The following is a 10,894-nucleotide window of genomic DNA, read 5'->3' as shown; positions in this document are numbered from 1 at the left end:
AAAGCAATGCACCAGCCCTATAACCAGCAGAACCCCATGGCGCTACCTCCATCATGCCAGTTGGTGCATTGCTCTCAATTTCCAAACATTGTTATTCTTATTACAGCAGAAAACTCAACCTTTGAACCCTTTTTGTCTTTATACCAGCGATCTCGCTGCCACTCCTGGAACTAAACGCCCCCCTCAAAAGGTCACCTATCATCAACTAGTTAATGAATGCTACTAGTTCTTTAGGAACAGTCTGGTCTGAATTTTGCCAGAAGCTGGTTAATGCAGACCCAAAGAAATGTGGATTCTCTGCTGCAGGCTGAGGAGTGTGTATTAAATCAGTTATATGTTTATATAGATGTTTCAGCCTATGTTTATAGTAGTGGGCCTCTGTACATTATTCTTAGTGCAAAAACAGCATGTTTAAAGTTAGAACTATATGCTGTATTTATTTTAGACTCATCAAATCTAGTGATGAAAACAATGATGGTTCTTCAGGATAGAAGATAAAGATTAAAGTTGCAAAATATTTCCTTTATAAAGGTAAATGTTATTTTACAGTAGAGCCAGACTGTATGTGAGCACAAGCTTCCACTGGGGAGCAGAGTGGGAGTTAGAGGAGGGGAGGAGGCAAATGGAGAGCAGGGGAGCAGCTGCAGCAGAGGGACGGTCAGGGCTCTGGGATCTACACGGAGGAGCGAGCCATCTGATCTCCTGCCTGCCACTTCTCCTCACCCACTGCTGCTCTCAGGGGAGAATACATCACACAAACCTCATCATCTGGCCATGAAGCGTTGGCTCCGACGACGATGCAGCACAAAAACGAAATATGTGCAAATGATCAACTGTTACGTGAGAGATCAGGATTTTTTGTATGAATCTGAATCAATATATTAATTTAATTTATTAATTTATTTGACAGAGACAGTGTACATTAAAAGCATTCCTCCAAATGCACCATTTTTCATCTGTTGTTCCTGGATAGATCTTAAAATTGCCTACCTAAAAAAAACACAACATTCTACAATGAAATATACAAATATAAAAATAAATAAAAATAGCTATAACTCCCCTCAAAACTGATTTTAAAAATACAGAATAAGTGTTCACTGGACTACAGTTTTTTAGGTTCATACTGATGTGCATCTTTGTTTCATTTAAAGAAGCAGTTGGACATGTTAATTTTGTTTTCTGATATATGAAACAAGCAGTTTTTATGTATCCAGTGTCTTCAGATGGAGCTGCAGTCTCCAAATCACAAGCAGCTTCTAACTACAGTCAGTTTTTACAGAAAACCTTCAGCTGTTGACTAGAAAGTTCAAGGATATTTTTGTTTTTCAGCATAATTCCAATGCATATATTGAAATTGTACAAAGAATGGCTTAAAGGGGGAACATTTAATCAATTCATATTCATTTACCAGATTTTAGATCCAAAGCAGAACACAATCTGAAGAGATTTCATTTCAATTTCTAAGATTTAGAGATGGTTTGCAAGTCAATGTGCGGAATGAAAGAAAAAATCCAATCAAAGAAGACTGAACTGTGAAATTAAATCTAAAGATGCATGTGACCACTGATCCAACCAGGTTTTCCTATTTCTTATACCCTCTAAAGTTTTGTTGTTTTCAATTTCCAATTGAATTTAGCAGGCTATACCCATATCAGTATTGACAACATTAATTATCATCAGCATCAATTTTATGATCCAAGCAAAGACAAAATTTCCTAAAACATGGTTTGAGATCTAAAAAGAGACCAAAGGCCTGCGCCTGGCTGTAGTATTTTGATTACATATTTATATAAAGTACAAACTAAAGCTATGACAGTTTAATATGATGTAAAATACTGTAAAGCTTGTATAACAGAGTCATTTTGCTCTTTAACTTCACTCCTCCATAACACCAGAAAGCAGGGAGATGTTAGACTTAGAGCTTCTCCACCTTTAATTTGAGGATTTTCCACAGATGCTCAGCAGGGTTTAGGTTTGGAGACCTGCTTGGCCCGTCCACCCCCTTTACCCTCGGTTTCTCAGCAGGGCTGTGATCATCCTTGTCATGCTTGGGGTCTTAATCATGTTGAGGCATTGCTCTTTGGCAGTCATGGTTCCCTTAATGATCTGCAGCTCTCTGCAGCCGGCAGCACGTGGCAAACCATGACACTCCCACCACTGCAGGAGAGACACACTCATCTTTGTTCCCCACTGGGTTCCTGCATCACCTTCTTGAAATAATCTGAACTAAAATGGTTTATCTTGTTCTTATAAGGTAGCAGGACAGGGTTTAAGTAATCTAGTCTGCTTGTCTTGTGAAATTCAGTAAACTTCTTGTGGGATAACAGCCATGTGGACCATTTTGATGGAGCGTATGGTCTGAGCACCATCAGGATGAACCTTCTACCCCATTGACATCTGCAGCAATGCTGGATGCACTAAAAAAATCCACTATCCAAAGACAACCTTTGGATACAACACCAAGAACATGCACTCAACTTCTACTATAAGATTCTCAAAAGAAACGTCAACTGGGATCCAACTGGGAACAATTGAGAGGTTTTCTCATTGGGGGTATGCTTGCTTTACCTGCCTGGATTTAGACATTAAAATACAATTTATCCCGATATATAAGCTATAGACTGACTGCTCAAAGTGTATCAAAGTGTCATACATTCAGTGTTTTCCAAAAAAATCATTTAAAAATGTATAAGAGATGCATTAACTTTACTGAGATTCTGAAAATAAGTGAATAAACATTGTGTAAAGTTAATGGTTTTCTCCAAGTACTGTGTTTGACAGAAAGGTGGATGAAAAAGCTACAATAAATAAAAGGGATGTTTTTCTATAAAGAACATATGCAATGAGATTAAAATAGGTTGATAAGAAGTCAGAGGCATGATTTATGCATAAATCTTGCTTAAAAAGAAAGGGAGAAAGAGAAGCAGAGGGAATGCTTCCTTCAAAGACAAAGTCTTTTCATCATCTAAATCAATTAAGAAATCAATTAAGAAACTAAGATGATTTGTTTATCTATTTAATAAGGAACTGATATGATATATTTCCACAGATGTATTTGGAAAGAAAATAGCTTATGAACCACAGATGATCTGCCAGTCTTTGCCATACTTCACTCAATACAAAACAATATCTTTGGCTTTTGAATTTGCTCTTTGGGAAACCACTCATGACATTACAACCAATAGTTATTTACTAAAATAGTACAATCCTTAGTAAAAAAAAAAAAAAAAAAGACCTAAACAGAGAGAAAGGTGTTCTTGAAACTCACTGAATCTTAAACCTTTTGTGCATAAAAAAGCCTCACCCTCTGACCCTGAGATTTAGCTTTGTAAATTAGCATGATCCTAAACGTTTTGTTGTCGTTTTCAGCTAAAACCAAGTTTGTAGATTCTGATTCGGAATTTGGGTAAAGGGATGTTTTCCTCATGAATCCTGCATTGATTGGGTTTTAGATGCCAGTAAGAAAAGCAGAAGCATTTTATGTAGGAAAATGTACTGCTTAATGCTTTAGGGTAGTATGAACAAACACTGATTTTATACGGCGAAATACAAATCATACAAAAACCAATATATACAGTATATATGGTGTGTATAAAAAATGCATCTCTACTTGACTTTGTTTGTGTGCAGCAGCCATGTTGGAAACTGAGCAGCACTAACTCTCAAACTGAAAGCACTAAAAAAAAAAATCAACTAAAAGTGTTGTCAACTTATTCTAGGATATTTATTCTTATTCTATACTTATTCTATATTCTAGCAAAATACCTGCAAGGCTGAAAGAAAATCAAGTACCTTTTCTCAAAATGCCCAGGAAATAATAAATGACTATTCTATATTTTTTATATTAATATTGACTACGTTGAATGTACAAAGACAACCGAAATAATATTCTTTAAACTAATAACTTTAAACTCTGTGTGTCTGCTTAGCATTTCCAACTGGTAGCTGTGCTCATTTCTGTCATCCTAGGATAAAAAAGCAGCTTTCATACTAAATGTTGGCAGTTGCAAGAAATTCTTAAACTAGTGATGCACAAAAATGTTTGATGGATGTTTGTATGCAGGAATAAAAATGCATGCAGGAATAAAAAAACAGCTAAGGCTGAAACAAACGATTATTTTGCAAATCAATTAATCTGTCGATTATTTTTCCAACTAATCAATACATTTTTTACGAGATTAAACCAGGTGAAACTAAAACGATTCTACTTGAGGAGTTCTGGGTAGAGCATATTTACAGATGAAAGACCATTTTTATATTAAATGCAAAAGGTTTTTTGTTTTTTTTACAATCTTTTTAGAATTGCTGCTCAAGGGTTGGTTGATCTGTCACCTAAAGGCATAATTTATGGTCTCTAAACTCTAGTTAATGATTATTGGATTACTAAATTACTTGATGATTATTACATTAATCGATTAATCATAATTAATCTGATTAATTGCTTCAGCCCTAAAACTGGCATACACTAAAAAACAGAAAGGCAGCGAGTAAAAATGTAAGCAGTGGTAAAGTTGCTCAATGAGACAAAAATTCATAAATTTCTTAGTTTTCTTATTTTGTTCACTTCTATGATAATGTAACAATTAATTTATATATTAATGTTAGAAAAATTGTAAATTGCACCTATCTTTCTAATGTATTCATCGCTGTCTATGACTTCATTTTTGTTCATCTTTGTGCAGCCATTGATTTCTACTGGTTGGTTAGACTGATCTACATGCTACCAGGTTAAGCCGGGCTTACACAGTGCGATTTTTTCTCATTTTCGAGGCGACTTTCCAGTCGTGCAAGAATTTCAGATCGGCCGAATTTCAGCCTGATCGTGCGTCGTGTAGTGTAGAGCAGGTAACGATGGGAGATCTGCCTCTCATGACCACCTCCCGATTAGGAATCTTGAGAAAATGGTCAGAAGATGTTAGATTTTCATTCACTGTGGGCAAATTGCTCAGTGCGCAAAAACGAGGATTCGTCTTCTTCTCCTTCTCCTTCTTCCTCTCAGACAAAAACACAGAAGCATGGCAGGGGTGCGAGCAAAATGGAGTTTTTTCTGTAAAATTGACAGATCGTAGTAGCCACGTTTGCTCAGCCATGTCTTTGTCCAAATACGTCGTCGCCTTTTCCTCTTAGGTCTTTCAGCACACAAAGGTGCACAAATTGCCAAGGCAGCACTTTTCTCTCTAGTGGGCTTCATATTCCTCTTTTACTCATTTGGCTTCCGGATAGACGAGTCTCACTGTGGAGCTGAGTCTGACGTGGTTTTTAGAAGTGCAGTGTGTGCAGATAGATCGCATCAGAGCATTGTGATGCACAGTGTGAGAACATGCATCGTTAGCTTTGAAACCCGACGAAACCCTGTAGTTTCGTCGTACAGTTTGAGCTTTAGCTGCATGCAACAATTAAAAAAAAAAAAAACGCACAGTGTATGCCCGACTTTAGCCAGAGTTACAACAAAGATGGCTGCCTTCCATGAGGTAATCAATGAACTGAACTGAGTCATTTAGCGGCTTTATTCGAAAACGGCTTTATAACTCCCGCTTATATTTGTTTTCCCCTTAAAACCAACACCTACTTATTTACATAGAGGAAAAAAAAGAATCAGACAGAAAATAGAAAAAGGACAGGCAGAAATATAGAACCATGAAGAAATACAACAGACAAAAATATGAAAGTATACACTGAAACAAATACATAAAAAAAAAATAGGTACTTTAAAATAAAGCTGAGAATAATAATAATAGATAAATAAGGTAATTATATAAAGATGAATAATAAAGAAGCTAATTAAAAGAGATTTATACATTTATGTTTTAATGTCTGATTTAATTACTGCCTATACTTATTTATTTTCCCTATTGATGTGCATTTAAAGGAAACCTTATTTATTCTCGGGGTGTCTATCATTTTCTGTATTTATTTCATACCAGGAATAACCACTATATATGAGACACCTCTCTGGTAAAAATCTGATTGTCCCAAAGATTTAAAAAGTGCTGCTGGCATCAAAGTAGCATTGAGTAGCCAAACAGATTTCAATGCACAGAAGCAGAACGCCATATTATCACACATGACTACCAATTTGCACGCCTGTTTTTTTTTTTTCTATTTTCTGCTCTAACTACTGCACTTTCTCTAGTTCCTTCCAGATGATCTGCTTTATAAAACCCCTGTCTGGCATCCTACACCTGCGATCTGCTGGAAATGTCTCTGCAGATAAAAAAAAAAAAGCTCAGATATCGCACATTTCATGTCCTGAACCTGATTTGCAATTGTTAAACCTGATAAATTTATTTTTTTCTTTATAAAACTAAATTGATGTTTCTGAATCTTGAAAGCCAAAATTATTGGTTATGCACAAAATGAATGTGATTTGCTATGTACAGCGACCCAAACACATCAGGACATCCTCCCCTGAATTAAAAACAAGCATTATCATTATTTCCATAATTAAACTAAATGCATTAATTATATAAACTGCAGCCGGACTTGTGCAGAGAATACGAGCCCCACAGGATGAAAAGTGGTACTGCACTGAGTGTGTCATTAAGCCCAGACTGATTGTAATTACACCAGAGCCCCATGATGGAAGGAGAGTCCCTCTAATTAGCACAGATCCCATTCCTTTGGCTGATTGAGCAATTAATGAGAAAGTGGTGATCCATGCTCTGACCCCCCTACTCCATCAGATCCCTTAATTAAATTTAAGGGATCGCTGAAACTCTCTTTTTCTTCTGGGCTTTTTACTTCAGAGGCTGGTCTTTGGTTAAGCAGCATTTAAAGAGTCAAGTGGGAAAAAACAGTCTACTGTCATATGATTCTGCTTCACTATGAACGCAGGGCCTTTTAATTGGTAGCTCTGTTTGTTTATTTGCTTTAAACATATTTTACTTATAAAAAGTGCACCTAAGAAAGAGATATTTAAGCAATAAACTGACAAACCCACTTTGTTTTAATACCTCAGAGAGCTTTTCTTGTAGTGAAAACCCTATATTAATTGACTAAGACCTACATACACAATCCCCAGATGAACTTTTTCTACAGCCAGCCTGCCAGGGAAACAGTAACGTAAAAATCTCCTGCATGTGGGACCCCAATATGCTGCAATTATACATATGAAGAAAATAAACAGGAAAAAAAACCGCAATATGTTGAAAACCCCGAACGACACCATCAACACCAGAGCTCCCCCTGGCTGCGTTCTTAGTCCACTCTTTATTTTATCTTTTGACTCTGTTAGGATTATTATCATTGATGATGTGTGAGTTTATTACACCTTAATATTAGCTGCCTGTTGAGTGTCAGAACTGATTTTTCCCCCAATAGTTTATCTGTCCAGATATGCAGATATAATCTTCATTCTGTATGTGACAAAGATTTGGAAATGGAATGAGAGCGGCGTCCTTCAGCTAAAAACAAATTGTAATATTTTGATAAGGCTGGAGCAATGGATGTCTACTCATCTGCTAACTTGTTTGATGTAATGATGTGATGATGTGATGATGTGGCAGACTGGAGATGGATGAAATGCCTTTTTTATTTGAGGAACTAATTTTAAGCTGTGCTGCTGCCATCAACACATTTGTTTATAGATGTTGGAGATCTGCCTGTTTTATCAGTGTATTCCTGTTTCTCTAACTGTGATTGGCTGAATTTGCTCTCTTCATTATCTGACATGGAAGCTGGCTCGGAGCTCGTCTGCCTGGCTGTGTGTTTCCAGGACAAGGCAGCCTTTTACAGCTGCTTTTTCTCTCTCTGCTTCTGTCTCCTTGACACCCAGTCGGCCTCAGCAGATGGCCGCTCACACTGAGCCTGGTTGTAGTGGAAGTTTCTTCCTGTTCAAAGAGAGTTTTTCCTCTCCACTGTCGCTACAAGCATGCTTTGTGTGAGCGATTATATTCGAGTCAATGAGTCAAAGCAATCAACAGGTTTTCCTTAGATAGAAAACTTTTAATCAATTTGATTGTATGATCTGATGAACTGTAAAGTGCCTTGAGAGACATATGTTGAGAATTGGCGCTATAAAAATAAACTGAATTGAATTGCATTCCATGACTGCCTTGTATTTAGATATCTCCATTCTCCCATTAACCTTGCTGAAGAAAAGCATTCCCACAGCATGATGCTGCCATCACTATGTGTCACTGTTGGGGTGGTGTGTGAAGAATCATGAGGAATAACTCCATCATTGCTCCATCAGCAATAGATGTTTTTTGTGGCCTCTATAGGGAAGAGCAGAGAAAACAAAAAAAGAAGGAGCAAATACTTTAAGAGAAATGTCCGTCCTGAGTAATACAAAGCACTGCCACATAAATAACCAAGTATGTTATGGACCTAATTGTATTTCTTATACTGGAGCAGAACTCAGCATTTAATTTAGTTTCTAAGTTATGATGCAAAAACTTTTTTTTTTTTTTTACAGCCATAGTGTCAGAGCTCACTTTAGGTATGAACATAATGTGTGAAAATACGACAAAACAAGCCTGAAGACAGCAGGCGACAATTACGTCACTAATCAACACTCCATTTTCGCTCTGACACACAAGTCTGACATAAGTTCAGATGTATTACTCATACCTCCTCGTGTTTTTCTTTCAGACGGCCTCTGTGCTGTTTTAGGACGATTTTTAGCATCGGATAGAATGCAGTTCTAAGGAAGGGTGGAAATAATTCCCGGAGCACATGAGGAGTCTTCTGAACGACAGGATGATACGGTCATCTCAGCTGCACAAGAAGCCTTTTCATAAAGCATTCTAAGACCTACTATCTAATAAACGAGGGCCTAATCTCAACTTTAAGCAGAGAAATGAAATAAAAAGAAAAAACAAGCTTTTCATTATAAGTATTCATGTGTTGTTTGGTTCAACTAGGCTTTAATATGCGACTTTCAGTGCTCAGGTTTGAGAAAAACAAAATAAGGAGAAACCAAAATCACCCAAACTAAAAAAGGAAAAAGAAAAAGCTGGAAATTATGGAAGAGAATTAGGGCAACAAGAAAAAAAAAAAAAGTTAACTGAATTTTATTTCATTAAGATTTAGTATTGGAAAAAGTAAGAATTCTGACTTTTATCTCAGACTTTTGACTTTTTTTGCCCATATTAAACTCAGATAAAATAATAATAAAAAATTGTTAACTTCTTTTATATTATTTCAAGTGGCTCTTATCCTCTTACGTAGAAAAGGGTTTGGAAAAAGTGTGAATTTCTGCATTAGGCAGCTCTGGATTAAATCAGGCACATTTATCTGTTAATATTTGTATTATTTTTGCATAAAAGTCAAAAATTCTTAGGTGATTTTCATTAATTAAACTGACAGTGTTTTTTTTTTCTATATCAGTATTTTTGATTCACAGATGTTGAGCAGTTATGGCTTGTTGCTTCCTTAACATCCTCACTTGACAGCTAAACACATTTAAAATTGATTGGTTGCATATATTTGGTGATGACACAATTTAATGTAATTTTGCTCTTCATTAACACAGATGCAAGAAAACCAGGAGGATAGTTCCATTGTGATTTTCCAAATATCCCATACAAAAAAAAAAACATAAAAACATTAGAGTTGGGAAGAAAGTGCAAAAAAAGTAAAATTTAAAAAAAGCAACAAAAACAATAAAATACTTTAGCAGGAAAATTGTAAAATAAATCTAAAATAAATGTATAAATCTGAAAATAAAGTTACACATCAGTAATTTTATGACAAAGAAACCCTTAAACATAAAACTAAATGCTCTATACTATAGATATTTTCTAAGGGTTCTTCACAATACAAATGTAATAAAATTAAAAGTTTTATATTTAACAAACTGTTATTCTAAGCCTATAAAAAAATAATAGTTCTAGGACTAAGGTGGCACATTTTAAGTCATGGGACAACCAAACTTGTTAATTTAAGATAAAAAGATCTTAAATGATGTTTTGCTGTTGAATGAGTAGGTGTGTCCAAACTGACCGGTAGTGCATTTCCATCATTAAATCATCTGAACTCACAAGATTGTTCTCTTACAAAATTGAAGATTGATGAGACAAGACGGCAAAAGCTGGAAACTAATTGGTAAAAGTGAAACTAATTCAGCAGGAAGCAAAAAAACATCTAAATAAAATGTAATGAGGCACCGAATACGATATCTGCATCAGGAGGAAGTTATTAAGAAAAGTTTGATGAGTTGGTGTCAAGTTTTAAAAGTAAACAAAGGGTTTTGACTATCAGTAAAAGCAGATGGCGGCCCTCGCCACCGTTCATTCATGTCATCCTAATCTTCCATCAAACAAGTTGGCTCCAAATCAACGGTCGTTTTATGAGGATCAAATCAAATCATTTCAGTTAGTTTATTGGATTTGTGGACTCCAACCAGATCACAAAGACAAGGAGATAAATTAAATAAACTGCAAATCATGGAGGATGGAGCAGTTGGACGCCCCGGCCAGGCTGAAGGGAGACAGACCTAAAAGTTTTTGACGCCTAAAGATTCATTCTGTTTTTGATTCGTTTGTCAAACTTACATCGTTCATATTACCAGTTGTATTTCAGGGGTATTTTCCAAAGTACATAAAAAAGTCAGGAAACCACTTTAGTAGAACAACTTTAACATTAAACAAGCTAGAACAAGCGTCTGCAACCTTTTAAATCCAAAGAATTTTAAATCCATTTTGCCTCGAGTCCGGCTAAGTAAAAGTCGCTTAGAGCCATAAAATATAACAACCTATTATTTTTGTTTAATATCTGCCATAGGAAATCTGTTGCCATTTTAAATACCCATCAGTTTATTTGAATTTGTAGCTTTTAAGATGAAGAAAAACATAAAAAAATTCATAAAGATTGAGCAGGAATTTTCTTCTATAGGGTAATATTTGACGTAAAACAATTCTATCAATAAAACACGTAATTTCCAAGCGAATTA

The 10,894-nt window shown here is 35.8% G+C and overlaps 1 protein-coding gene across 2 annotated transcripts in view; it reads right to left on the bottom strand.

Moving 5' to 3' along the window:
- Window positions 1-10,894, bottom strand: part of gng4 (guanine nucleotide binding protein (G protein), gamma 4) — a 21,529-nt gene that overhangs the window by 2,193 nt on the left and 8,442 nt on the right. The gene's annotated exons all lie outside the window — the stretch shown is intronic.

Source organism: Cyprinodon variegatus, unplaced genomic scaffold (assembly GCF_000732505.1).
Source record: "Cyprinodon variegatus isolate N-32 unplaced genomic scaffold, C_variegatus-1.0 Scaffold195, whole genome shotgun sequence".
Classification (NCBI taxonomy): domain Eukaryota; kingdom Metazoa; phylum Chordata; class Actinopteri; order Cyprinodontiformes; family Cyprinodontidae; genus Cyprinodon; species Cyprinodon variegatus.
This window is presented reverse-complemented; position numbering and strand designations above follow the sequence as displayed.